The sequence below is a fragment of the Alosa alosa genome, chromosome 24, assembly GCF_017589495.1.
Source record: "Alosa alosa isolate M-15738 ecotype Scorff River chromosome 24, AALO_Geno_1.1, whole genome shotgun sequence".
NCBI lineage: Eukaryota > Metazoa > Chordata > Actinopteri > Clupeiformes > Clupeidae > Alosa > Alosa alosa.
Genome location: NC_063212.1, coordinates 22,675,052 through 22,689,558, shown reverse-complemented (window position 1 = coordinate 22,689,558; position 14,507 = coordinate 22,675,052). Strand labels below are relative to the sequence as shown.

Below are 14,507 nucleotides of genomic sequence, written 5' to 3'. Positions count from 1 at the left end.
ACCACTGAAGAAAAGAGTTCGAATTAGACCCAGTTTTTATGACTGGTCGACACAACAGACAGACGCCACTAGAAGACCAAGAGTGGGCGGTTGGGGATGTAAGGCTTGATTATTGAATTAAAAATAACTAGGAGCAGATCCAGTTAGTGTCCTATAGGCCAAAAGTGAGAGATTTAAATTTACCCTGGCTACCATAGGAGCCAATGGAGAGTAACTAGGAGAGGAGTTACGTGTCCTCTTTGGCTGATTGAAGACCAGGGCGCAGTTCCAGCATTCTGAATCAGCTGTACGATCTTATTACACAAGGGGTGCTTTCAGCTAATAGTGAATTACAATAGTCCAGCTACTGATTGCTACTGATTGGTCGTTGTGGTTGTGCTGATTGGTCGTTATGGTTGTACTGATTGGTCGTTGTGGTTGTATTGATCAGTAGTTGTGGGTTTATTGATCAGTAGTTGTGGTTGTACTGATCAGTAGTTGTGGGTTTATTGATCAGTAGTTGTGGGTTTATTGATCAGTAGTTGTGGTTGTACTGATCAGTAGTTGTGGGTTTATTGATCAGTAGTTGTGGTTGTACTGATCAGTAGTTGTGGGTTTATAGATCAGTAGTTGTGGGTTTATTGATCAGTAGTTGTGGGCTTATTGATCAGTAGTTGTGGGATCCTACCTCCTCCACAGGTGTCGGAGCAGTCGGTGAAGCCGTCGTACTCCCAGTCGTAGAGCTCCTCTTTCTCCTTCCTTCAAGACGCCCCTCTCCCCTCCTGGTTCTCTTCCTCCTCCCTCCTCCTCGGCCCGACACGGCGACAGTGAAGCAGGGGCCAAGGCTCGCCGCCTGGGCCCTCAAGACTGTCCGCCGGGCAGGTCGGCCACCAAGCTAAAAGGACAGCAGCACCTGGCAACGCATCAGCACGCCTTGGTGCCCAAAATGCAGGAGCTTACTCACACAGGGACCCCAAGAGCTGGGATGGGGAGGGGGGGAACCCTGGGAGGGGAGAGAGAGAGAGGGGGATGAACAGTAGTTGGGAGAGAGAGAGAGAGAGAGATGAACCTGGAGAGAGAGAGAGGGATGAACCTGGAGAGGGAGAGAGAGAGAGGGGGATGAACAGTAGTTGGGAGAGAGAGAGAGGGGGAGGGGGGGGGAGACAGAGAGTGGGGCAAGAGAGAGAGAGCGGAGTGGGGCAAGAGAGAGAGAGGAGAGGGGGGGGGGGAGAGAGGGAGAGAGGAAGAGAGAGTAGAGAGATGAGAGAGAGAGGGAGAGGGGGAGAGAGAGAAGAGAGAGAGGGGGAGAGAGAGTGGGAAAAGAGAAAGAGTAGAGAGAGGAGAGAGAGAGGGAGAGGGGGAGAGAGAGAAGAGAGAGGGGGAGAGAGAAGAGAGAGAGAGGGGGTAGAATACACATGTAAGCATCTAACCATATGTGAGTTTATAGAATACATATGGGACGTGCCACGGTAAAATGAGTCCAGTTTGACAAAATAAAAAAATGGGTTTATTGGATATTCATAATCCACAGATCTTAGGGTTTAAAACAAGGGGTCATTTGTTCAATTCCGTTTAGCCAACCGCAGATATTGGCCAAAATGTGAAAAGTTATCCTCATCTCAGCAACAACAAAAAAAAAAATAAGTTTTGAGAAAATCAGCTTTAAAGTTTATGAAGTGTAAATGAGCATATTATGTATATTTCCTCTCAACCAATCACCACAAGCCTATGCATCCCAACAAAGTTCCCTATGCCTTTGGAATTAACATAGCCCCAGTGCTGTCGCTGTCAATCTCTATTGTCTGTTCTCCAAAGAAATCCGTAACAAAGATTGAATTGCTTCAGAATCTGATAAGATCCGAACTACAAAGCGCAGCTTCTAAATGCTCCATTCACGCAGGCGGTAAAACTCGCGAGGCATTCGTAGTTAACTATAACTTGTAAGGTAGCCTATAATGTTCGAATAACTTCTGAAATACCTATTACAAGGGCAACAATAGCCTAATACTTGATGTAAATAGGCCGTCAACTGCAAAGCATTGAATCGGACCAAGAGATGAGTGAGTACTTCTAGTTGTTTTAGTAATGCTTGTAGACCTTAATAAGAGGTTGGAGATATATCTCCCACGGGTCTCAGCAGAAATACAAACATGAGCAGATAGAGACTTCAACGGAACAATGTAGTTAACTCCCCTGCAATAATTTTATTTATTCTGTTAACGTTTTGGTCATCTTGAACTTGTGAGGTGAGCCAGACCTGAAACAGTTATCACTGCATCTTTGCATCGGTAAAAATGCTTTATGAGATGTAAGTGTGCTCTGCTGATATAGTCGCTGTTCTCATAAATCTGGACTATCATGCGTATGACACTTTTATGTTTTTTTCTGGCAAACTAACAGATGCTGAAAGAGATCTGCTATACTTGTGTTTTCCAAGACACTTTGTTATGGTTTCTATTTTCATAAACACAACAGCTCATAACTCATCAGGCCAGACTGCACGTAATACTGTATGGTAGCTAATGTCTGCAGTCTGCCAACCAATTCAACATGCAGTCTCACAGGCTAGGTAATGCAAGATGATCAAAAGATATACTTTACAATTGTTGATGAACAATTACTGAATATCCCCTTAAATCTAACCCTAAATATAAATAGTTGTAGTAATAGTTGTATAAATAGTTGTCAACGGATAATTTGTTTATAATATGTGCATTTGCAGATCTATAGAAGACTATTCAAGTTAAGTGTGACCACTTATAGGGATATACAACCTGATATAACAACTGGTCATCACGTTTAACACTAATAGATGTGAAGTGAAGCATCAGCATTTTGAGTTTATTTTGTTCTGGATGTCCTGTTGTTTCTTTAAAAAAAACATTTGGTTTCTAAACTCAGAAAGATTTGAATGAATATTGACATGACTTCCCAAGGTATGGAGGCATTAAAACACACACACACACACACACACACACACACACACACACACACGCACACATGAAAACACCATCCAGCACAAACAGCCTTGAAGCAAAACTGGCAGCTCAACCATAATCAAAGCAACTGAGGAGTGGAGAGAAGAGAGGAGCAGCGAAGAGAGGAGAGGAGAGGAGAAGAAGAGGGGAGAAGAGAGGAGAGGAAAAGAAAAGAGGAGAGGAGAAGAGGAGTAGAAAGGAGAAGTCGGGAGGAGTGGAGAGGAGAGGAGTGGAGGGGAGAGGAGAGAGAGGAGAGGAGAGAGTTGAGAGGAGAGAGTTAAGAGGAGAGAGGAGAGGAGAGGAGAGAGAGTTGAGAGGAGAGTTAAGAGGAGAGTTGAGAGTTGAGAGGAGAGAGTTGAGAGGAGAGGAGTTGAGAGGAGAGGAGAGAGTTGAGAAGAGAGGAGAGAGTTGAGAGGAGAGGAGAGAGTTGAGAGGCTCTGGCACCCTCTCAGTCTCACACGTTTTAGCTATTTAGCCAGAAGTTCATAAACCGTCGCACACAGAACAGCACGCTTCTCTCTCTCTCACACACAACACAACGCAACACAACGCTTCTCTCTCTCTCTCTCTCTCTCTATCTCTCTCTCTCAACACAACGCTTCTCTCTCTCTCACAACACAACGCTTCTCTCTCTCTCTCTCTCTCTCTCTCAACACAACGCTTCTCTCTCTCTCTCTCAACACAATGCTTCTCTCTCTCTCACAGCCCAATGCTTCTCTCTCTCTCTCTCAAATTCAAATTCAAATTCAAAGGAGCTTTATTAGCATGACTGTTTGGATACAGTGTTGCCAAAGCCAGTGTTACAGATAACACAGTAGAATAACAAAAGAAAGAAAATAGACATACAGCATATAGGTATAACATGTGAACATAGAATCTCTCTCTCTCTCAAAACAACGCTTCTCTCTCTCTCTCTCTCTCTCTCAAAACAATGCTTCTCTCTCACACACAGTCCGTCCTACAGCTGTTTCCTATTAGGAGCTGACACTCTTGAATAAACTGCTTTGATGCTCTTTTTTCCTCCGTTTTTAAGAATGGAATTGAGGAGGAGAGAAGGAAATATGTTCTCAACGATGTGAGTGAGCTAACTTTATGAGCGCCGTCCGAGCGAGCCAATCTGTGTGAGTCGAGAATCACAACTGTCACACCACGGCCTTCATAACTTTACTGCAATCCGGCTGTTTAATCAGCACTCAGCTATGAGTTTTCAGCCTTCACACTTTCATGATATTTTCATTTTGCGTAATGAGGGCTGAAGTCCATGTGTCATACAGAATATACAACAGACCATGACATAAAAGTGACTCCAAGAAATACTGCATTGTGCATGTTTGATTCTGATAGTTTATCTAGTTCTATAAAGTTGCTTATTGCAGTCAGACATTTGGATTTGCAAATGCCTTGGTAATTGACATTACCCCTTTGAAATGAGCAACAGTATTCCCTGTTCGATCGAATCACATGCTCAAACTCGAAGAGTACCGATCAGCAATGTGGCTTCTTGTTGTTGTGCAACTAGCGTTGTTAAATTATAGACTTTCATTCGGAACATATTTCTGTCTCCATAAACTGTAGTTACACAACAATGTTTTTGGAGGCTGCACCATTGTGTGATAACGGTGAGTGGGCAATATGGATTTGTCAAGTTTCGTGATCATTTGCAACAATAATACCACAAAGCAATACCACACCAGCCAGAAAGAACTCAGACAAGTCTATCGACTGTTGGTTTGTGTGTGTGTGTGTGTGCTACTCGACCTCATGATGACCATGTAATTTTCCACAAATATTTGTATGAGGAACAAAAAGGGAATGCTTCATGTGGGGAAGGACACTACTCTTACTAAGATCGAGAGCAGATGACTTCCCTAATCTTTTGTGTTGTCTCGCGGTCTCCTTGTTGACTACTCTCTCTCTCCCAAAGGAAGCCATTTGGTCACGATTGAGCGTCTTGTTGCCCCGCCCATAAAGATATACGGTTCAGTATCTTAATTCCAGCTGGGGACTCTGGCTGGGGTCTGATATGAAAGTATAACTTGGGAGAGAGTTATGACAGCAGACCGCAGCCAGCCGGGCGTTCTTTGAAAGCGCCAGCCAGCAGAGCTGATGTGGTGGGCGTGTCAGGACGTCCAGGAGGGCCGGAGGGCGAGCGGGCGCAGGAGGGCACAGCAGGGCAGAGCTATAGCGGTCCCATCTGTCCAGTCTGGGAGTCGTTAGCCCAAATGGCGTTATAACGGGCAGCGCGGTTGGCTGCAGTTTCCGCTGCTCAAGGGCTCTCCATCTGTTCTCTTTCATCTCATTCTCCATCTCTCTCTCTTTCTCTCTCTCCATCTGTCTCTTTGTCTCTCACTCTCTCTTTCTTCATCTCTCTCTTTCTCCATCTCTCTCTCTCTCTCTCTCTCTCTCTCCATCTCTCCCTCTTCGGGGGAAGTGTCTGTGTGTTCCAGGGCCCTCTCTCTCTCTCTCTCCATCTCTCTCTCTTCGGGGGAAGTGTTTGTGGAACCCAGGGTCTCTCTCTCTCTCTCTCTCTCTCTCTCTCTCCATCTCTCTCTTCATCTCTCTCCTTGGGAAGTGTTTTAGGTGTCCAGGGCCCTCAGGGCGGAGTGGAGCAGCCACATCTGTAAGCAGTTATGATATTCATTTTATTTTACGATGCAGATGAATGGGAAGGCCAGGCTCGGTCGGCCGTGCTCCTTAATAAGCGCTGGATAAATCCGTGTCGTTATCCGCACGCAGACGAATCTTGAGCATGAGTTAATGACTTCAACAACACAACAACTTAATTGTGTCCCGGATTCATGATGCACTAATTCTCCGAATAAAATTTAAAAAAAATTCAAAAAAAAAACCTGTTAGCGGAATTGCGTGTCCTTTCCGCCAAACGGCTATTTCCATCTCGGATCCGTTCCCTCTGCTGGCCACTGGTAGATCCAACGCAGATGTTGGCGTTTGATAAACACTTATTCGCTTTGGTTCCATTTCCTCTCTGTGCTGTACAGCTACCTCTGTACCGCAGCACTGGAGGCCGGCTATGGCGAAGCAGCCAGTGGTCAGATCACCGGCCTCCAACACCACCGGCCTTTCTTTTGATCTCTGCAGGTGATTGGATTGAGGGTGTGTGTGTCTGTGTGTGTGTGTCTTTACATGTCAAGTATGTATGCATCCATGAACATTAGTGTGTGCTCAACGTGTGTGTGTGTGTGTGTGTGTGTGTGTGTGTGTGTGTGTGTGTGTACATGACAAGTATATATGTGTCCTATGTGTGTGTGTGTGTGTGTGTGTGTGTGTGTTTACTGTATGATTGTGTGTGTGTGTGCGTGAATACTATATGACTCAGTGTGTGTGTGTGTGTGTGTGTGTGTGTGTGTGTGTGTGTGTGTGTGTGTGTGTGTGTGTGTGTGAGAAAGAGAGTGTCTGTGTGTAAATACTGTATGGCTCAGTGTGTGTGTGTGTGTGTGTGTGTGTGTGTGGATGTGTCTTTTAAGAGCAGGTCAGCCCCATGTCCGTTGGGTGCAGCAGCCTGACTCTTGGCTGGGAAGGGACCAGTGATTCTGACACAGGCATTTCCTCCTGGTTGCTCTCACATCCGCAACCTGTGCACACATGTGGCAGGCAGATATTGTTGTTGGCCTAGCGTACGACAGCGTACTATGCACACTTATTTATGTGCTTTTTTGGGGAAGACATGCCTCGCTTGCGCAAAGAACAAAATCATATGTTTTGGCATCAAACGCCCTTCTCCACCCCCCACTGCTAGCTCAACTTGCTTTACAAAACAGATATGAGGGAGGTTGGAGTGTGTGTGTGTGTGTGTGTATGTGTGTGTGTGTGTGTGTCGCATATCCGAGGAGACTATAATTGGGACTGGAAGTGAAAAGTGACATGGAAGTGACTTGGCAAGTGAACGATGGCGCTGGATAATTAGCGTAATTAGGGTTAATTCTTAACACATTGTAAAGTTGTGATTTGGACGTTAAGACGGAATCTCATCCCTTAAGTATATAGCGCTGTTTTTGCTTCAGGACGACTTTGAAGACGTGAATGATGGCCTCTGTTAGGAGTAAAGAATAACAGGCCTAGCAAGGTCTTCATTTTGAAAGTCTAGCTCATGGTCTAGTGTCACATATCATACAGCTAAGTTAGACTGGGTTGTATCATCCAACCTGGATCACAGTCAGGACCACCAGTTAGTCTTACGGTGAAACATTCAGAAAACACAAATACATGTGCTGCAGATGTCTTCCGAAAAAAAAAGGCCAAACCACATATCTGTTCCAACCCTTCACTAAACCAGCTTATTTTTACTAGCAAAACTCTTTCAGGTACAGTATAACAGGTAATCAGTGAAATCGCCTGTGTGGAGTGCCAAAACTATACCAAAGTATTGAAACATGGAGCTCTTACTTTATGGAGCCACCCACCTCTGATGTTCTGTTTATAGGGTCAAAAGTGACTGTGTAATTCACACACACACACACAAACACACACACACACACACATATGGGCGTGGGTCCTTTATGGGTTAGGTTAACTTGGGCGTGGGTCCTTTATGGTTTAGGTTAACTTGGGCATGGATCCAATATGTGTTAGGTTAACTTGGGCTTGGTATGGGTTAGGTTAACTTGGGCTTGGGTCCTTTATGGTTTAGGATAACTTTAGGTTAAGTTGTTGGCTGTGTTCTAGTAATTTGCTGTTTTGCACTCTTTTAATTATTCTATGTTGTGTCTTTTATGTCCTTTAATTATTATATTCTATGTACTTTACTATTTAAACATTTTTAAACTATACTATTTAAACATTTTTAAACATATTTTTGTATGTTTCTATCTAATTACTCTTTGCTTTTGTTTATGTAAAGCATAAGGTCTCTCTCCTTGTTTGGGTCAGTTCTGTTTTTTCAAAATATATTTTTTGGGCTTTTTTTTTATTTTACAAGACAGTGAAGAGAGTGGGGGGGGTCGGACTCACACCTGGGTCCCTGTGGGCAGTTGGGCTTGTTTGTGGTCCGGGGCGCTGTAGCCAGTTGCCCCAGAGCCCATCCACCCCCCAACCCTTTTAGGTCGGTTCTGTTGTGCGGGCTCAGTGTTATGTCTCAAAAGCGGATATTTAAGGCAGTAAATCTCTGAGTTCAGTATAGGCTTTCAGGTTACCGGCTCACTGATGCCTATAAATTAGCACCTGCCTGGGTAACCTGTGTGTGTGTGTGTGTGTGTGTGTGTGTGAAAGAGAGAGAGAGAGATTGCATGTATGTTTTGTTAAAGGAGGTTGGGTGGGTGTGAGACGGCTGCTCTGCTCCACTGTGCTCTGCGTCTGGGGAGATAGTGACTGGACCAATCCAAGGCCAGGTTCTCCTCTTGGTCACTGAGAGGCAGGGTCTGACCAGGGCCCTCCCCTGCTGTGGGGGCGGCCATTACCGGAATAGAGCGTGACTCAAGCTCCGGACAATGGGCGGTTCTGCTCTGGGATGGCCTCGCCTGCGGGTGCTGCCAGACGAGAGTGGAACGACAGTGAGACGGCAGCGGGTGGCTTGCGGAGCGTGATGGGGCTGAAGCTGTCGCTAGGCAACGCTACTCACGTGGGCTCCTCGGTTACGGCGGTCTCGCTGTCCAGCTCCTGAGCCTGTTTGGACCACGGCAGCTTCGCCTCCACCGGAAGCTTCTCTGGAGGGAGAGAGAGAAGGGGGGATGAGTGAGAGAGAGAGGGAGGGAGAGAGAGAGAGAGAGAGAGAGAGAGAGAGTGGGTGTGAGAAAGAGAGAGAGATAGAGAGAAGGGTGGAATGAGGGAGAGGGAGAGAGGGAGAGAGAGAGAGAGATGGAGGCAACAAAAGACAGGGACAGGGAGGGGGAAAGATAAAGAGAAACAGGAAAAGACACAGATAGAGAGAGGGAGGGGAAAAGAGAGAGGGAAAGGAAGAGACAGAGGAAAAGAGGATGGAGAGAGGGGGAAAGGAAGAGACAGAGGAAAAGAGGATGGCAGAAAAGAAGGGAGCTCAAGAGGTGGAGAGAAAGAGGGAATTGAAAAGAAGAAAGGGAGAAACAAAGAGATATAAAGAAGAAGGAGAACGAGAATGAGACAGAACATGAGAAATAGAAGATCCAAAAAAAGAAGCGTGCCGGCCAGCAGACATCAAAACGGCCCTGGTGTGGTTGTGTGTGTCTTGCGCTTGTTCTTAAGGCACTAGACACAGGAACGTGCGTGTGTGTGTGTGTGTGTGTAGATGTGTGTGTGTGTGTGGGTGTGTGCTGGTGTTACGCCGCCAGATTAAACCAGATCCATCGGGAAAACCACAACTGCTTGAGGAACAACCCATGTGTGTGTGTGTGTGTGGCTGCGTACTTGTTCTAAAAGGCATGCTAGATACCATCACAAAACATACCTGTGTGTGTGTGTGTGTGTGTGTGTGCGTGCTTGTTCTTAAGGCATGCTAGATAAAACACAGGAACATACCTGTGTGTGTGTGTGTGTGTGTGTGTGTGCTTGTTCTAAAGGCATGCTAGATAAAACACAGGAACATACCTGTGTGTGTGTGTGTGTGTGTGTGTGTGTGTGTGTGTGTGTGTGTGTGTGTGTGGCTGTGTGCGCTTGTTCTAAAGGCATGCTAGATAAAACACAGGAACATACCTGTGTGTGTGTGTGTGTGTGTGTGTGTGTGTGTATGTGTGTGTGTGTGTGTGTGTGTGTATGTATGTGTGTGTGTGTGTGTGTGTGTGTGTGTGTGTGTGTGTGTGTGTGTGTGTCCCAGGCATGCATGATAAAATCACAGGAAACATACCTGTGTGTGTGTGTGTGTGTGTGTGTGTGTGTGTGTGTGTGTGTGTGTGTGTGTGTGTGTGTGTGTGTGTGTGTGTGGTGTGTGTGTGTGTGTGTTGTTCTAAAAGGCATGCTAGACAAATGTGTGTGTGTGTGTGTGTGTGTGTGTGTGTGTGTGTGTGTGTGTGTGTGTGTGCTTGTTCTAAAGGCATGCTAGATAAAACACATGGAACAGGCCTGTGTGTGTGTGTGTGTGTGTGTGTGTGTGTGTGTGTGTGTGTGTGTGTGTGCTTGTTCCCAAGGCATCGAAAGGAACATACATGTGTGTGTGTGTGTGTGTGTGTGTGTGTGTGTGTGTGTGTGTGTGTGTGTGTGTGTGTGTGTGTGTGTGTGCTTGTTCTAAAGGCATGCTAGATAAAACACAGGAACATACCTGTGTGTGTGTGTGTGTGTGTGTGTGTGTGTGTGTGTGTGTGTGTGTGTGTGTGTGTGTGTGTGTGTGTGCATGCAGGAACCAGTGAGTGTGTGTGTGTGTGTGTGTGAAAAACCGTGTGTGGTGTGTGTGTGTGCTTGTTCTAAAAGGCATGCTGTGTGTGTGTGTGTCAGTGTGTGTGTGTGTGTGTGTGTGTGTGTGTGAGAGAGTTGGGGGGTATCTCAGAGTTGGGGGGTATCTCAGGCTGCTGATGTAATGTGCAGTCAGATAGTAGAAAAGTAGAGACAGCACTCAGGGGCTGAGAGATATACAAAACTGTATTCAAAGTACCGAGACAGCATTACAGCCATGAAAAACAAAAACTATACCAACGTTTCGGGCCTAGCCCATCAACAGTGTCTCCATTTAGAAACACTGATTGATGACTGAATTTTACATGATGAACTCTATTTATTGTAGATGAATGTATCTTCAGATATCTGTATATTATATTGTCCTCTGTGGGCTTAAGTTAAATAAGTTTTAGACAGCGCAGACAGCTGCCCCTATGCAATGCGGAGACATCAGCAGTAGCCTGATGTAATCCCCTACCGTAGATTAGCCTACCTTTGGATATATTGCATTTGCATAGATAGCATTGCTAGGTAGGCAATGTTATCCAACGTTTTACAGTATAGGCTAATATATTTATTGATGGTGCGCCCTTCTCAGCTCGTCTTAAATAGCCTAAAATGAGCTGAGAAGGGCGCACCATCAATAAATATATTAGCCTATTAGCCTAGCACGCCAAGTGGCAAATAGGAACAAACTCAGTGGAGAAAGATATCAGTAGATATAGTGTTTTGTTCACTTGGATTTTGGAAATGTTACAGAGAACTATGTCAACCTTTTCTGCCTCCAGACCATATAGTTGCATCATAGATCATCCTGTAGAAGTTATCAGACAAGAACAATCACTGGCTAACCCCATTTTAAACTACTTTAGCAAAGTCCTTGGCTGCAGGTTGTGAGCAACAGGCAAACGCAAGATACAATTGCAGTCCAATGAGATGCAGCTTTATTCTCTGCGATCATGGCAATGTTTAGACGATGTCATGGAACAAATATAAGTTCCCCGACCTTGCGACTTGAACGCCTTCAGCTGCGACGTGTGCCGATGTATGAACAAGACAGTTAGGCTATAAATATTGGGGTAAGTTACAGCTGACAATAATGATGGATCTTTACTTAATGCTATTAAGTCTATTAGATATGGGTCCACAACGATTAAGTTGATCTACTTTTGATATTGATGAGATGAAGCCTGTAGGCTACTGTGCTCTGCTCAGCTCAAATCTACGCGCTGCAGGCGATTGTCACATAGAATAGCCTATAGAACTGGAATGTCATATCAACAGTGTGGCCGCGGCGGTGTTTGCAAATAAGCCCAATTAAGTGAGTGTTGTACTTTGAGAGCAAAGATTGACCAGAGTCAAATTCCTTGTTTGTTTACGTAAACCTGGCCAATAAATCTGATTCTGATACATACATACAATCTCAAAAAACATAACCATTATCCATACTGCCATAAACATTATGCAGACTTGTCAATAGACTATATTAAAAATATTGAAAATATTGAGAAAAGGACATGCACTAATACAGGTTGCAAATAAGTAAATGACTATTCTTCATCCCATCATGGGCATACAATGATTCGCCTACAGAAATCAAGTTGAGACCAAGTCTTCATTCATACCCCTGGGATGAAGAGTTTTAAGGTTGGAGATCCAATAACATTCCCTTTGTAGGAGTCTCCTTTCTATATCCCACCTGAAACATGACTGGCACAGACCTGCCAAGACATCAGCAGGACAGATGCTCACATAGGTGTGTGTGTGTGTGTGTGTGTGATTGTGAGTGTGTCTGACATAGCTGTAATTAATGAACACACCAAAGCCGTTACAATAATAAAATTGGTTGCTCTTTCAATGCTTACATGGACACCTGCTATGCTTCAAAACTGTTAAAATATCAACCATGGTACAATGTTTTCAATAACTCTGGCTACTCCTGTAAAATCATTGCCCTCATTTTTGGTAGTTTAGGCCATGTGCACAAGATGTACGAGGCCTGCAGATCTGTGGACTACATAAGAACAAGGCCAAGAAACTGACAAGATATTGCTCTGTATCAGCAGGAATTGGTAGCCTCTACATATGGAGGCGTAGGTGCCACCTTTACCCCTAATGTGCATGATGGACTGGATATTGGCTGCTGTTGTACACCTTTCTATCACATTTGGATTATGCCATGATATATGTTTATCTTCTAATCCAAATAAAGAATTTAAATGTGTGTGTGTGTGTGAGAGAGAGATATAGTTGGGGGGTATCGCAGGCTGCTGATGTAATGTGTTCCTGTTTGTGTGTGTGTTCTTGAATGTCTCAAGACTGTTACATGTGAACCTGTTGGAAACCATCATATAGTCTGTCTTGAAATGGGAAGTTGAGTATACCTTGCTTATAGCAGGGCACAGGGAAGAGAGAGTGTTTTGTAATGTGTGTGTGTGTGTGTGTGTGTGTGTGTGTGTGTGTGTGTGTGTGTGTGTGTGTGTGTGTGTGTGTGTGTATGTGTGTAGTGTGTGTGTGTGTGCATGTGTGTGTGATGTGTGAGTGTTTGTGTGTGTGTGTGTGTGTGTGTGTGTGTGTGTGTGTGTGTGTGTGTGTGTGTGTGTGTGTGTGTGTGTGTGTGTGTGTCGGTGATGTGTGTGTCTGTGATGTGTGTGTGTGTGTGTGTGTCTGTGTGTGTGTGTGTGATGTGTGTGTGTGTGTGTGTGTGTGTGTGTGTGTGTGTGTGTGTGTGTGTGTGTGTGTGTGTGTGTGTGAGTGTGTGTGTGTGTGTGTGTGTGTGTCTATGTGTGTGTGTGTGTGTGTGTGTGTGTGTGTGTGTGTGTTTACCTAGTGGCTTGTAGCAGGGCACAGGGACGAGGCACTCCTCTTTGATGTGGGGTTTGGTGGTGGGGCTGCAGCCCCCTGCGTGGAGCCCCCGGTGGTCAATACACAGAACTACACGGTAACGCAGGCCCTGCCCACAGGTCACTGTGCACTGCAGAGAAAGAGAAACGACATGTCACAGTGTGTGTGTGTGTGTGTGTCTGTGTGTGTGTGTGTGTGTGTGTGTGTGTGTGTGTGTGTGTGTGTGTGTGTGTGTGTGTGTGTGTTTTGTGTGTGTGAATTAGTATCTATAAACAGGCTGATCACTTGATTCAATACAGTATGCATATATACATTGAGAGAGAGAGAGAGAGAGAGAGAGAGAGAGAGGGAGAGAGACAGATAGAGAGACAGCAGAACCTTAGTCCATAACACACTTAAATAGCTAGTCACAGAAAGTGGACAAATATGGGCACATCCTTGCCACAACTCTCCAAGTCGCGTCAGCAGTTTAGCACTCTGATGTGATCTCTACTGTGATGTCTGGGATCTCTGCTGTGATCTCTGATGTGATCTCTGCTGTGATGTCTGGGATCTCTGCTGTGATCTCTGCTGTAATGTCTGGGATCTCTGCTGTGATGTCTGATGTAATGTCTGCTGTGATCTCTGCTGTGATGTCTGCTGTGATGTCTGTCTGCTGTGATCTCTGCTGTGATGTCTGATGCAATTACACTTGATGTCTCCTATTTGTCCTGTTATTTATGCTGGTCTCTAGACCTGATTATTGCACTGTTGCACTGTTGCTGTAATGTTGGACTACACTTTTTCCATTTTCAACATGATTTATGCTCTCTTAGACCTTACCATACACTGTTGAACTACAGGACTACTGTTGGACTACTTTTTGCACCTTCACCATGACACTCACTCTCTTGAGCACCTCACCATGCACACAGAACTACAGGCCCCTGTCACTACAAAGCGTCTCATGCTTGATGGCCCTCAAGCACACTGGATTTTTTTACATTTAGTTTTATAGTATATATATTTAGTTTTGTTAGTTTTCTTATCTCCTACTGTCTCTATTGTACAGTGGAGTTTGGTTATATGTTTATACTTATACTTATATTTACCATTTCTGCTCTAAGTGCATGTTGTGTGTGATGTCTGTATGCTACTAAGACCCCCTGAATTTCCCCTTGGGGATCAATAAAACATGTATCTATCTATCTATCTATGTCTGGGATATCTGCTGTGATCTCTACTGTGATCTCTGCTGTGATCTCTGCTGTGATTTCTACTGTGATCTCTGCTGTGATTTCTACTGTGATTTCTACTGTGATCTCTGCTGTGATCTCTGCTGTGATTTCTACTGTGATCTCTGCTGTGATTTCTACTGTGATGTCTGCTGTGATCTCTGATCTCTACTGGGATGTCTGCTGAAATCTCTGC

The 14,507-nt window shown here is 44.9% G+C and overlaps 1 pseudogene; it reads right to left on the bottom strand.

The window, feature by feature from the left end:
• The window catches only part of LOC125289316, a 233,897-nt pseudogene that overhangs the window by 28,978 nt on the left and 190,412 nt on the right, over positions 1 to 14,507 (bottom strand).